Below are 15115 nucleotides of genomic sequence, written 5' to 3' on the forward strand. Positions count from 1 at the left end.
TTTTATAATTTTTAAGCTTTTAATCTTTTGATTCTTTTCAATAGTTATAGGTTTATAGTCATGAACTACTCTTTAATATTTTTCGTAAGTCATTGCACGTTCAAACAATGACTTCTTTATCAAATTGTATCACAAATTGAAGTTATATAAGAGCAATTCATGCAATAATGTAGTTTCTTAATCAATTTAAAATTTTATAAAATCATTTTAGTTTACCACACAAATAGGTAGGTTTCCGTGCATAGCACGGATTAGCGACTAGTTATTATAATCCTCAAGAATGAAGCCAAGATTGTCAAGTCCACCTACACTTTTGGCCATTAGTCCTACACTTCCTCTTGGTGCAATTCCAGAACTATCTGCTAATTCAACCTCAATAGCTTGGGTTGGATTAATGGACCTTTGAGATCTAAGGAATATACACTTACAAGGAAAAGCTAAGACGTGTGTGCCAAGCAATATTTTTCACTACATCACAACTAATTTTCATCTCTGCCAAGCAACCACATCTTGTTTCTGGATGATGGCATTTCATATTATCATCTCTTTTGTCATTCCCTCGTATACACTCGCAAAAGCAATAAAAAACTCTATCTAACCATTTACGTGAACCATCTTTATCACCCTTGTGGCCCTTACTTCGCCTAATACCAAATCCAACTACACGCACATGACTGTTATAGAAATCATACGCATCTTGCTCAGTCTCAAACTCAATTCCTAATTTTGAAATCACTTCTTCTTCTACATTAGCAATTTTATCATTACTATCTATTGATATAGGTTCTAGTTATTCAACTGTCATAGGTGAATCCTCATCTTCAAAATTCAATTTTCGAACCGATTGATTATCAGTCTTAGTATGATAATTGCTATCACTCATGACCTTAATACAAAACAAAAACAACATAGTTATTTTTTTAATAAACAACATATATCCACACACACACTTTAGACACACACTCGCACAAGTGTATATAAGAAAGTTCTTATATATCCTAAAATAAATTTTTTTAAAAAAATTATGTACATTGAACCAAAAAGAGAGAACTTACTGTGTGATTGAGGACTCATTTGGTAATGTTGTTCTAGTAACACTGTGAAAACTCGAATTTGTGTGAAAACACAAGAGCTTGTTTAGACCCCCAATTAAAAGTTACAGCTTGGTTGTTTTTACTCTAACTTAAACTAAGTGCGGAATAAGAGTAAATGCGAGCGAACAAATGATAAAACTACTCTAAGCCATATTCAACAAATATCAACAATAAAGTGAAAGCTAAAAGAGTTAGGAAGAAGGATGCAAATACAAGATAACACCGAGACGTGTTATCGAAGAGGAAACCGAAGAACTTAACGAAAAACCTCTCCGCTATCCTCTAAGCAGTAAATCAATCCACTAGAGAATAAGTTGGAATACACTAATAACAAAAGACACTCCAAACCTAGTCTACCCTATGTACTTCAGCCCTCCAAACTCCTGCTACCAACTGACTTAACAAAGCCTTGTCTTCTCTAGCTTTCCGGATCACACAATTCAGCCCGATTGCATCCACCAAACGATTGGCTTCTTCCAATGCCTCCCAGTAGCACCAAAACCTCACTTTACACTCAAATTGGATGTGGTAAGTGTTTGGGCTATCAACCTCTCAACGATATGGATATGGAGAGGTAGGAGTAGAGGAAAACCACAAAGGATTGTATAGATGATTGTGGGTATGACAATCTTTAACTCTCAAGCGTAATATCTAGGTTTTTTTCTCTGAAAAACACTCCTTACAATATGTGAGTAATGAGGATATATATAGTGTGAGTGAAGACATGGTAGAGCAGATATGCCAAAATAGCAAAACGGAATGTTTTGCGGGTATTTTGCGGGAAGACCTTACCCGCGAATTACTCACAAGAACCAACTGTCATGACTCTTCACATTCCAATCATGTGCTCTGCACGTGGCTCACTTCGCGGGATAGCTTCTCGTGAATCTTCTCGCGAAATCCACTTGGTCTTCAATGAGAGCTTGAGTCTTTACACTCTCTCTCACACACAACCTACAAATAAAATCCCACATAAAATACAAGGTAAACATGATTGAACATAATTACAATCAAATTTGACACAGAATTAAAGCCAACACAAAGTAATTGTAAATAACAACTTTACAACTTCCTGCGAAATACCCGCGAAACATTCTACTTTGCTATTTTAGCATATTTGCTCCACCATGTCTCCACCTACACTATATATACCCTCATTCCCCACATATTGTAAGGAGTTCTTTTCAGAGAGAAAACCTTAGATATTACCCTTGAGAGTTAGAGATTGTCATACCCACAATCCTTTGTGATTTTCCTCTACTCCTACCTCTCCATATCCATATCCTTGAGAGGTTGATAGCCCAAACACTTACTACACTCAATTTGAGTGTAAAGTGAGGTTTTGGTGCTGCTGGGAAGCATTGGAAGAAGCCAATCGTTTGGCGGATGCAATCAGGCTAAATTGCATGATCTGGAAAGCTAGAGAAGATAAGGTTTCGTCAAGTCAATTGGTAGCAGGAGTTTAGAGGGCTTAAGTACATGGGGTAGACTAGGCTTGGAGGGTCTTTTGTTATTCATATACTCCAACTTATTCTCTAGTGGATCGATTTACTGCTTGGAGGGCAACGGAGAGGTTTTTCGTTCGAGTTCTTCGGTTTCCTCTTCGATAACACCTCTTAGTGTTATCTTGTGTTTGCATCCTTCTTCCCTACTCTTTTAGCTTTCATTTTATTGTTGATATTTGTTGAATATGGCTTAGAGTTGTTTTATCATTTGTTCGCTCGCATTTACTCTTATTTCGCACTTAATTTAAGTTAGAGTAAAAACAACCAAGCCGTAACTTTTTATTAGGGGTCTAAACAAGCTCTTGTGTTTTCACACAAATTCGAGTTTTCACGTTGTTTAAGTGTTGTGGAAATATGTGTGGGTGAAAAAGTGTTATGGAAATACGTGCTGTGTTATTTAAACAATGAAAACTATTGTTTAAACAACACAACCAAATGGACCCTGAGCAATACTTAAAAGGCATTGAAGGTTGCTTGTTTCAACAGGAGCCTCTCAAAAGTTGAAAACAAATATGGAGCTATAGGACAAAAGGAATCTCCATAGCAGTGGACAATAAAACTTTGGGAGATAGTAAGGAATACTATGAGACAACAGAGGGAAGAAACAAAATAAAAAACAAAAGATGTGCAAGAGACAAAAATCAAAAGAGTTCAAGTTAACGTCAACGTTAACATTAAAGTTAAATGTTAACGTTAACGTTAAAGTTAAACGTCAAGGGTTATCTCACTTAATGGGAGAGGCCAGCTGTCCAAGTTTTATTGGTAGAGTATGGAGTGGAGCACAATAGATGAGACAAAAGATTTGGACTCCTACCTTTGTCACTGCATAGTTGTCCATGGGATTGGATGACTCGTTTTGAAAGTTGTTGATGGGAGGTCGACTAGGAGACATGTTAGATATGTGGAAAGCGTTACACAGTTGGCATCAGAGTTGCATGACCCACTAATTTTTCTTCTAGTTATGTTTTTTTTATCTTCCTTGATAATACAAATTTTTTATACCACTTATTATATTCCACTTTATGTTCTACCAATCAAAACTTATCATATATTTTTTCGACTTTTTTTATAAAGTATAAAATGGAACACAAAAAATAGTACAGAAGATTTATATTCTTCTCTTGCATTCTTATTAGGTGAAACGAAAAAGGGGTTTTGATTCTTTTTTGGTGATAATCATACATGTGCTTTTGTTTTGATACATTGACGATTAGACATGGGTCTCTCAAAGTAGTTTAGTTCGAAATTCATGCGTATCACATGTTGATCACTAGCGTGGTGTTTTCACTAAAACAATAAAATAATATAATGAGTAGATAAAATAGAATAATAAATGGTACAATTCTGTGAGAGTGATAATTAGTGATATGTAGTGGAAGAGGACAGGACTCAGCCACACCAACAGCTTCATTGCCAAGTTGTGGGCTCTAAGGGATGGGTTGATTTTGGCTAGGGAGCTTGGACTAAATAATCTTATTATAGAACTTGATGCTTTAGGTGTTGTAACCCTCATGAATAATGACTCTGCTAATTTACTGATGGAACCTCTCCTAACTAACTGCGGAAACCTGTTGAAGGAGATCCCAAATAAGCGGGTAATTCACACCTACCGCGAAGCCAACTAATGTGCGGATGTGTTGGCGAAATTAAGAGCTAGCTCCTAATTATCTTTTGTTGTCTTCTGTAACCCACCACTTGAGGTGAAAAGTATTTTGGCTTTTGATAAAGCTTACATGCATTGTAATAGACTTGTGAATTCTTAGTTTTATGCACAATTCGTGGTTTACCCAAAAAAAAAAAAAAGGTAAAATGCTTGAGTTACTACAAATTTTACTGCAATATATCTATAAGATTAATGTCAAATTATGTTAAATGAAAGTTTGAATGTGATTGGTTGATTTCTACCATCTAATATAAATGAAAATTAGATATCTAAACTCAACTCACTGCATATGCAATTAACGAGTTTACTCATACTAGCTTTTACTTTTAAGTAGTTGCAATCTTGTAAATTCATGTCTCTTCGGCCTTTTTCTTAATACCCTATACCAACCAGTTTACAATTGATACAGCATTTTCAGATGAATTATGACACTTAACAAATTCCCTAGGATCTTTACAAGTTTTTAACGGGCAAAATGGGCTTTTGCCCTTTTCGGGCAAATTAATTAGCTTTATACCCCATTTCCCAAACTAAGTAGAGAAATGCCCCTCTTTTAAAACTCGATTTATGATAAATCGAGTTACGCTCTATAGTGGCGTTTTAAGGAGCCTATAGTGACGTTTTTTAAGACCAATAGTGACGTTTTTTAACTTGACTTCAATGAAATCGAGTTATAGGTAAAAAAAATTGCCTATAACTCGATTTCATTGAAGTCGAGCTAAAAAACGTCACTATAGGCTCATTAAAACGCTACTATAGGGCTTCAAAATTTTTTTTTTTTTTTCTAACTCGATTTATCATAAATCGAGTTTTAAAAGAGGGGCATTTTCCTACTTAGTTTGGGAAAGGGGGTATAAAGCTAATTAATTTGCCCGAAAAGGGCAAAAGCCCATTTTGTCCAGTTTTTAACAAATCAGACATTCCTTTGGCTTTTCGCATTATAGATGTTGTCCTTGCATCTCTATCTCTGCTATATGTATTCGGCAACTTCATTGAATGAGGGACAGAAGACATCATGCCTCGTCGTATATGTGCCATTTCAATCATTCCTTCTTTCTTTAATGCATCATTCATTCTCTTAAATGTAAGATACTGAGGAATTATGCCCCTCCAAATCATGTCCTCAAATTCTGCAAAAGCCTCTTCAATCTATGCATTTTGCAAAGCAAATGAACCAACATAGTACTTGTAGCTAAGTCCATATCACATCCCCTAGCTCTCATTTCTTGCTAACCTGAACTACCAAGTCAAGTCTCTCCTCCTCCCACAACATTTTCATCAAAAGAGGAGAAAATGGGCAAATGCCCCTTTCAAAAATAAAATCTAGCATTTTGCCCCCTTTCCCAAACTAATTAGGGAAATGTCCCTCTTTTGAAACTCGATTTTCTCAAAATCGAGTTACAAAAAAAAAAAAAAAAAAAAAAAAAAAAAAAAAAATTATGGAGCCCTATAGTGGCGTTTTAAGGAACCTATAGTGACGTTTTAAGGACCTATAGTGATGTTTTGTAATCCGATCTCCATGAAGTCGAGTTACATGTAATTTTTTTTTTTTTTTTACCTATAACTTGACTTCTTGGAAATCGGATTACAAAACGTCACTATAGGATCCTTAAAAACATCACTATAGGGCTTAACTTGATTTTGAAAAAATCGAGTTTTAAAAGTGGGGCATTTTCCTAATTAATTTAGGAAAGAGGGCAAAATGCTGAATTGTTTTTTGAAATGGGCAAAAGCCAATTTTTTCCCATCAAAAGATGGTAAAAGTAAGTCAATCTAGTGTGTACCCAGATTCAATCATCTTGGTATAAAGGTCATCCCTTCCTCAATCATCACATGTTTAGAGTAGTACCTAAAGAAATAGTTATAGGTTGTACGAGTCGGAACAAAGCCCCTACCTATCATCATCTTAAGGATCTTACTAGCTACTGCAAGATCTCCTGCCTTGCAACCAAAGAATTGTATGTTGAGATAGTGGGGCCAAATTCTAGAACTAAAAACCGCTCCAACATCCGCATTGCCTCCTTAAACCTTTGGGATTCCCCCAATGCATCAATTATTGGATTATACACAATTGCATTTGGCTCAATTCCTTCTCTTCCTCATCTCATGCACCACTTCAATTGCCCTTTCAGCACAACGCATCCAACAGTACCCTTCCACAAGTATACCATATGTCACAACACTTGGTTTCACGTCATCCATTTTCACGCCTCCCAAAGCCTCTCTGTCTGTTTTTTTTTTTTTTTTTTTTTGAGTGAAAAGATTGTCTACTTGTTTTAGTAATCAACGACTTGAAAAATCAGTGCATACAAAAGCGTTAATGACAGACAGAACAGACTCCATCCAAGCAAACAAATGAAAAGATAACCTTGTTCTTTGGGCCAAAGCATGCGCAACCGCATTACATTGCCTTACCACATGAGGTAAAGAAAAACTGCTCAAGGAGCTAACATGAGATAATATGTCCCTAGCCAAATGCCCAATAGATGAGAATTCCATCCCAGCCTTCTGCAATATATTATAAACCCTTATTGATGAAACCCAACTTGGGTCCAACTTCCTTTTCTGATCTAAATATTCTGAAGCTACCCTTTACATGGTCCTTCCTTACAAAGGGAATCCAACAAAATCTCAAACAAGCTCATTTTTTAACCTGATTTACAAATTGGGTCTAAATTACATGCAAATTCAAATGCCCGTATTGCAGGTTGGGTCATACCTACAAAAGTGTACCATAACATTGGGATCACAAATCTAAGATCTATAACTTCAGTTCCATATATCAAATATAACAACCAAAAGCCTTACTTAAATGCAGAATCAATATGACAATATCCCCACTTCAATAACACAAAAATTCCAAAAATTTCAAATCAAATTTAATGCAGATTTTGGTATCCTCATTTATATTACTTGTGAATACATATGTGCAAATAGCGGATTGAGACCCAAAAGGCATAGACATGGACACAGCAATACTGCAATTCTTGAAAAAATTAGGACATGACATGGTGGGGATAAAACAATTAATTAATTAGTTAATATATAAACTACATTTAATTTATTATTTATAAACATAATTTTTACATTTATTTTAAGTTTAAAAAAAATAACAACTATCAAAATATTTAAAAACATTTCTAAAAATCAAAGGAATTTTTATAAATTAATCATCCCAACACACTAAGGACACGCATGGAAGAGCATTGGCGTCCTCGGAGTGTTCGAGAGGAACACGCCGGGTTTGGAGTGTCCATGCTTCTTAGATTGAGGCATACCTATACAAGGATACATACCATCAAATCATAAATCGATCATGCATACATACCATCATATCAAAAATAGGTTAAAGAACATGAATATTTACATATCCACAATTGATCAGATACAATGCAAATGGGTTGATTCTAAAAAATGTAAATTCAATGCTTAGCTCAAAGTAAATGACCAATTCAAACAAGTCAACCAAACCAAATAAATAGCAAGTTCAATCTTTTAAAATTTGCAGTAAAGTAGATATATATACACTGATGATGATAGCAAATGTGTCCCCTGAAACCAAAGCAACTCAATCAAGATTCAAGAACCAGTGACTGGATTTTGCAAGTACATTGATCATTGAGTTGAAGAGCGTTGCAGGAGATTGAAACCCAGGATGCTTCTCAGCCCAAACAAAGAGCAGTAAATTGGGAGACGAATCAAAACGGTCAAACAATGCCTGCAACAAAGTTGGGTCCGGTTCAACCCTGGTCTGGTCCAAGGCAGCCTCAAGTGCTGGACCAGGAGAGATATTGGGATCTGTAAGGAGGTTAGAAATGGTGGAGAAGTCATTTTGTGAAACGTTGGGGTCAAGGTTTTGGTTAGGGTTTGGATTGTTGATTGGGTGTGATGGAGGGCAGAGTGGGTGGTGGGGCAGTGAGGGCCACTTGATGAGGGGGTTACCGGGAACAGAAAGCTATGATTGGTCCTAGAAGAAACGGGGAATATTGGTTTGAAGGTAGGAGGTAAGGTTTGGCTTCATGAATAAGATGAAATATAGAGAGAGAAAATGATGAGGTCTGTGTGAGGGCATTAGGGAGAGAGACACAGACAAGTGTGAGTGAAGAGGTGACATTTTCAGTTTTGGAGGCATTCCTGTCATTTTTAAAAATTATTAGAAGAGCCGACATCTCAATTAAACCTAATGTTAGTTTTATTAGTGACTGACATTGAGGAGCCCCAAAGTTATTTACATGCACAACTAGCTCTTATCTCCACCCCATCCCAGTGCCACCCCAAACCCACCCACTAGGTAGAAAGAGTGAGAAAACCTCAAATGATATTGCTTGCAAAGGTTCTAGAAACAGCTATGGTTGAGTCTGAGTTAAAAAATTGACAATAAAAACTAAGGTTAATTCATTTGTGATTACAATCATATTAACTCATTTAGCCCATTTTAATGGTCTTCTGCAACCAATTCCTCTACAAATGGTTTCTATTATATAATTCTTATCAAACTAGAAATGTCAACGGAGTCTGCTGAAGAAGGTATTTCTTGGTTTATTGTTGAATCAAAACCAAAGTTTTGGCCTCAAAAGTCTTAAACATAACCCCATGTTCTGCCTAGTTATTTAAATGAGAACTATCTGCTCCTAGTTGTTCAAAAATTGCCAACAAGCCCAGGTTAGTATTATCTCTTTGTGTGCGTGATTACAAACAAAGTTGAGCCAAGCCAAATACTTAAAGGCTCAAGATTGACAGACTAATTGGGAAAACAAAGGTTATAACTTTTGCTGCCTGTTCCATTTCTTTCTCTCGCGCTCTCTCTTATTTTTTGCAGAATGATTGCTTAAAGATGCTGATACAAGGCTTGTTCATAGAATAGGGTGTGGCACAATTGATACAAGAGTAAAGGCAGCTCATTTGGCAACCTATAAAGCTTACTTCAGTAAGCTATCCTGGCCAAGCCTCTAAAGCATCATATTCATATACAGTAGTAATGAGCTTTATCAAATTATGAAACTTACTTTGTGTTTGTGTTACACTTGCCTAAAACCTCGTATACATAAACAAGACTTTGTGTTAGCAAGCATATTATAAGTATTTGGCTAAACTACTTCACAGACATTTTCACAAACAAGTTCAAGGCATATGTAAAAAAAGGTTTTTACCCCAATCTTATTCACCAGCAACAAATTCACTCAACACCACAACAAAAATAACCACATTTTTCAACACCAATCAACTTACCGGCTGTAATTTCCGGTGATATTACGGCTGGGTGTGAACAGAGATGTAGGCAGAGGCTGAAATTATAAGTGGGGGAGTTAGAACTTAAAGCCAGAAATGAAGAGTGGCTTAAAAATAATATAAATGGGATATGTATAAAAATAATTTAATTATATACCATATAAAAAATTTAAATGTGTATTAAATGAAATCATATATATACATATTCGAGGTGGATTTTTTTAAAAAATAACCAAATCCCTCAAACTATTTTATTAGTAAGGCAACATTTCAAACTATTTTTGTTTCTAGCAATTCGAGTCCAACGGACTCGATTTTGCCATTTGAAAATGCACTTGGAAATCGAGTGTGAGACACTCTATTTTCAAACCCGAGTTTCTCACACTCGATTTCCAAGTGCATTTTCAAATGGCAAAATCGAGTCTGCTAGACTCGAATTGTTAGAAACGAAAATAGTGTAAAATGTTGCCTAACTAATAATATTATTTCGGATTTATAGTTATTTTTTAAAAAAATCCTATTCGAGGCGGACCATAGTGAATAAAACCCGTTTCCACCCTATCACCTTTTCTTTTTTTTTTTTAATAGAAATGAGAAACTTCATTCAATCAAATAAAAAAGCACGAAAAGGCATTACAACAGAGGAGAGCAGCAAAGGCTCAAAAATACATAGCTTATGTGGGGTTTGGGAAGAGAATAGAATGTGGCAACAGGGGAGAAGTTCCTTTCCAGATTTGAGCAAAACTAACCGATTTGGCCAGTTGGGCGAGCTCGTGGGCTGCTCTGTTGTGATCCCGTTTCAGGTGATGAAGACTCCAGCTACAGAAATGGAGCAGAGAGCTATGGATTCCACTATAATATGGCCAAGCAGACCACCGGATTCCATTGCAACCATAGATTGCACCGTCACAATGGAGTCCGATTCAAAAATTACCCGAGAAATGTTCATTTCATGCGCCAGGATAACACCATTTTCCAAAGCGAGGGCTTCAACAATTTCAGGGGAATAATGGGCTGGCAGAGGTTTGCTCAAAGTCGCTGTAACATGCCCGGTTGAGTCACGAATCGAATAATGACTCCAATATAGGAGCTTGACCCATCTGGGCAGGTGGCACCATCCACGTTTACTTTATGGAATCCCGGCGGGGGGAGAGACCAATGAGAGGCACGGCTACCTTGCTGGTTACTATGTGGAGATAAAACACCCTTAAAATCATTAGCAAGCCTCATGGCCGAGTCCCATATCTGACCAGGAGGAGTGGAGAAGGATTCATGCACCACCTGATTACAGTTGAACCAGATGTACCAAGCAGTGACAAAAAGCGTCTCTAAGTCCTTTTGAGTGCCATTTCTAATTACTTGGAGAGCCACCTCAATTACATCCAAAGCCCCACCATCCAAAATAGCAGGTCTGCCAACCTAGAAATTCCAAACCAGCTTAGAACAGTCATAACTAAAAAGGGCGTGCATGGTGTTTTCAGAATCTTGGCCACATAAAGGACAACTACCCTCTGTATTGACCCCCCTTACCCTTAGGTTCTGCATCGTAGGAAGGGCATTCATATATGCCCGCCAAGCAAAAATTCTAATCTTTTTAGGAAGGTTGAGATGCCACACCTTCTTCCATAGTAGAGACCGGGGGTCACCAGCTGATGATTCACCCTCATTGCTTGTCTCAACCAACGGGAGGGCCACATAATATGCACTCCTAACCGTGAATTCTCCCCTCTTGTTTCCCAACCATATAAGCTTGTCATCCGGGAGGGAATAGCTAAGGGGAATGTTGAGGATGGTGTCCGCTTCAAAAGGGAGGAAAGTTTTCTTAACAAGGCCAGCATTCCAACGCTTTGTATCATGATCTATAAGGGCAGAAACCATGGGGAAGTCATCAATGCAGTAGGCCAGGCTGATTGCCTTATAAGTAGTGGGCATAGGAAGCCATTTGTCCTCCCAAATGTGGATTGTTTTGCCATTTCCAACACGCCACCTTGTGCCTTCCTAATTACTTCAAGGCTATTATGGATACTCCGCCAAGCATAAGAGGGGTTGCAGCCCAATTGGGCATTGAGAACATCTGAAAACGGGAAATATCTTGCCTTGTCTATTCTTGAAATCAGAGAGTCCGACCTAGTGAGAAGTCTCCATGCTTGCTTAGCTAACATGGCCAAATTGAAAGCATAAAGGTTTCAGAAGTCCATACCCCCTTGAGCTTTGGACTTGCACATTTTTTTCCAAGCAACCCAAGCAATTTTTTTCTCTTGTTGCCGCTGCCCCCACCAAAAGTTATGTTCCATGCTTTCAAGATCATCACATAGGCCTTTTGGAAGAAGAAAACAGCTCATAGTGTATGTGGGCACAGCTTAAGCGATTGCTTTGATAAGAATTTCTTTACCACCCATAGAGAGCATTTTTTCCTTCCACCCCAAAAGCTTTCGTCCCACCTTCTCTTTTACTTCCGCAAAGACCCCATTCTTGGACTTTCCAATGATAGATGGGAGAGCAAGGTACTTGGAATCCCTAGAGTCTTGCATTGGGCCGAGAATGTCAAGGACCACCCCCTTTGTTTCTTAAGTTGCACTGTGGCTGAAAAACACGGATGATTTATCCGTGTTTATTTTTTGACCCGATGCGGCTTCATACATGGCAAGAATCTCAATGAGCTTGTGGCATTCTTGGCTGTTTGCACGGCAAAAGAGCAAACTATCATTGGCAATGAACAGGTGGCTCACTGGGGGACACCCCCGACTGATAGAAATACCATTTAACTCCCTATTTCGAGTGGCCTGATTAATGAGAGAGGAGAGACCCTCAGCACAGAGAATAAAAAGGTAAGGGGAGAGAGAGTCCCCCTGCCTTAGGCCCCTAGTGGGACTGATACAGTCGTAGGCCTTGCCATTAATGAGAACTGAGTATGTGACCGTAGTAATACAGTGCATGATTAGGCTGATCCACCTCTCATGAAACCCAAGCTTTTCCATTACCGCTTCAATGAACCCCCATTCGACACGGTCAAAAGCTTTGCTCATATCCAATTTTATAGCCATAAAACTCTCCTTCCCCTCTCGCTTGTTATTGAGGTAATGCATTATTTCATAAGCCACCAAAATGTTGTCAGTAATGAGGCGCTCAGTAAGGAAAGCACTCTGATTTTCAGTAATAATCTGAGGAAGAACAATCTTGAGCCTATTGGAAAGGACTTTAGCAATGATTTTATAGGCAACGTTGCTTAAGCTAATCGGTCTGAAGTCAGCCATTTGAGTTGGAGATTTTTTCTTTGGGATAAGAGCAATATTAGTTTTATTAAGCTCAGCAATAGGCATATTAGAATTAAGCACATTTAGGACCATGTTAGTGACATTATTGCCTACTATATCCCAATATTTATGAAAGAAAATTGCTGACATACCATTGGGTCCAGGAGCCTCAGTTGGGTGCATTTGCTTGAGGGCTGTGAGAATTTCATCTTTGGAGAACTCCTTGATCAGCTCTTTGTTCATTTCATCGGTAACTCGAGTTGGTATTACTGCTGTAACATCATCAAAGCTAGCTGGCTGTGATGATGTATATATATTTCTGAAATATCGAACAGCAACTTCAGCAATAGTATCATTTCTATCATACCAAGTTCCATTATCATCCCAGAGTCCTAATATAGTATTTTTCTTCTTCCTTTCAGATGCTCTAAAGTGGAAGAATTTTGTGTTGCGATCCCCTTCCTTTAGCCATTGAACTCTTGACCTTTGGTTCTAGTAAATCTCCTCACTATCAAGAAGGTCATTTATATCCTTCCTCAAACTATTAATTTCAACCCCATGACTGCCATCAAAATCACGGAGGACAAGGGATTGGAGGGTTGTCCTTTTTGCTTGTATCTGTTTAGGTATATGACCAAAGATTGAAAAACTCTAGCTTGATAGGTTCACTACACACTTCCTAAGGCTAAGGGCAAGCCCTTCTGAAGTGCTTGTGTCAAGACAAGCATTCCAAGCATCTTGAATCACTTCCTTACATTCCTCTTTGTGTGTCCACATCGCCTCAAAGTGGAAACGGCGTCTCTGTTGAGGCTGCACCACCACCTTATTAGAAATAAGCAAGGCACAATGATCAGAGGTGGAGTCGATGAGGTGGTGGACTCTTGTATTTTGGAAATGGCTTCTCCAATCATCCGTTGCAAGCGCCCGATCAAGGCGCATATAAATGCTATCAGCCCCTTCTCTCATGTTACACCATGTGAAGTCAGAACCATTGTAGCCCATGTCCATAAAGTTGCATAGATTAATCACATTTCTGAAGCCATCCATTTGATTTTAGGACCTTTGTGCTCCTCCCTGTTTCTCCCTTATTGAGATTATTTCATTAAAATCCCCCAGGCAGAGCAAAGGGAGCTGGTATTGATGGTGGAGGGAGGTTAAAAGCTTCCATGATTCATGTCTGTGGTGCGTATCTGGATGACCATAAAAACCAGTGACTCTCCATTTAAACCAGGAACCAAGCTTAGTGACAATGGCATCAATGTGATGTGGGCTGTATGTCATGACGTCAAGGGAAGTATCCTTTGTCCAAATCATTGCAAGACCACCACTCTAACCTTTGCTAGGAACAAAAAGGCAGTTCAGGTGAGACATAGATCTTCTTTTCTTGTTTGATTCTGCATCCAAGGGCAATCATTGCTCCCGACGGTGCTGCATGGCAACCACCGCCGATATATTATCAAGGGAAGAAGAGTGAGGGGGGTAGGGAGCAGTGAATAGTCGTTTTTGTGCTCTATTTTCTTCAGCCTCTAATAGTTCAAACGTACTTGGTCTTTTGGAACCCACTCCTACATCTGAGTTAAGCATTTCTGTGTCAAGGGCCTGAGATTGGTGACGGGCCACTTGTCTAGCTATTTGCTTCAAACTTTGCTTTTTCTTTGGTCGGGTACCTTTAGTTAGGCCATGCACAGAAGAAGTGGCCTCAACTTTGCACTTGCGTTCCAATTTTTGTCAGGCTTGTTACTTCATAGGCTTTTCCTTTTGACTCCTGCGCTTGGCCCACAATAGAGCACTCGTCCATCTTATAATTTTTGGGATCTTGAGTGCTTTGAAAAGTCATTCTTACACCTTTGTCATGTGAAATCCCTTTTTCTTTCTCAATACGCTTCAAATTCAAATTCTCGGCCTTGTCCCATCCATCCTGATTATCCACCGTCTGTAAGAGCAGAGTGGTCAAGTTTTTTGCTGAGGTAACCCCTTGGGCAGTCCCCAAAGTTGGGTTTGCATCAAGGTCGTTTGTTTCCCCAAGGTATCAGACTCAGGTATGCCTGGGGTGTTCGTAAAGGCACGTTTTCCAATAGCATCAGTGCCCACCTCCGTCGCAGCTCTACCTTCGCTACTGGTGGTCCAGGATCTGCTCGATCCCTCTTTTGAGTCCCACCCTGCTCTCATCCAATCACCATATTAGGTTTCTGTCTCATGCTCGACCACCGCATCTGAGCAGTGCTTAACGTCATGTCCAATCCTTCCACACCTGAAGCAAAGTGTTGGAATCCTCTCATCCTTAAAATAAACCCAATGTTTTCCACTCTCTAGACTAGACACAAAGCCCCCTCTACGAAGAGGTTTGTCCAGTTGAACATTAACTCTAAT

General features: G+C 38.6%; 1 pseudogene; it reads right to left on the reverse strand.

Moving 5' to 3' along the window:
• Positions 1-258: 258 nt before the first annotated feature.
• LOC126703951 (pentatricopeptide repeat-containing protein At5g11310, mitochondrial-like) lies at positions 259-11423 on the reverse strand (annotated as a pseudogene).
• Positions 11424-15115: the final 3692 nt, after the last annotated feature.

This window comes from Quercus robur, chromosome 10 (genome assembly GCF_932294415.1).
Source record: "Quercus robur chromosome 10, dhQueRobu3.1, whole genome shotgun sequence".
NCBI lineage: Eukaryota > Viridiplantae > Streptophyta > Magnoliopsida > Fagales > Fagaceae > Quercus > Quercus robur.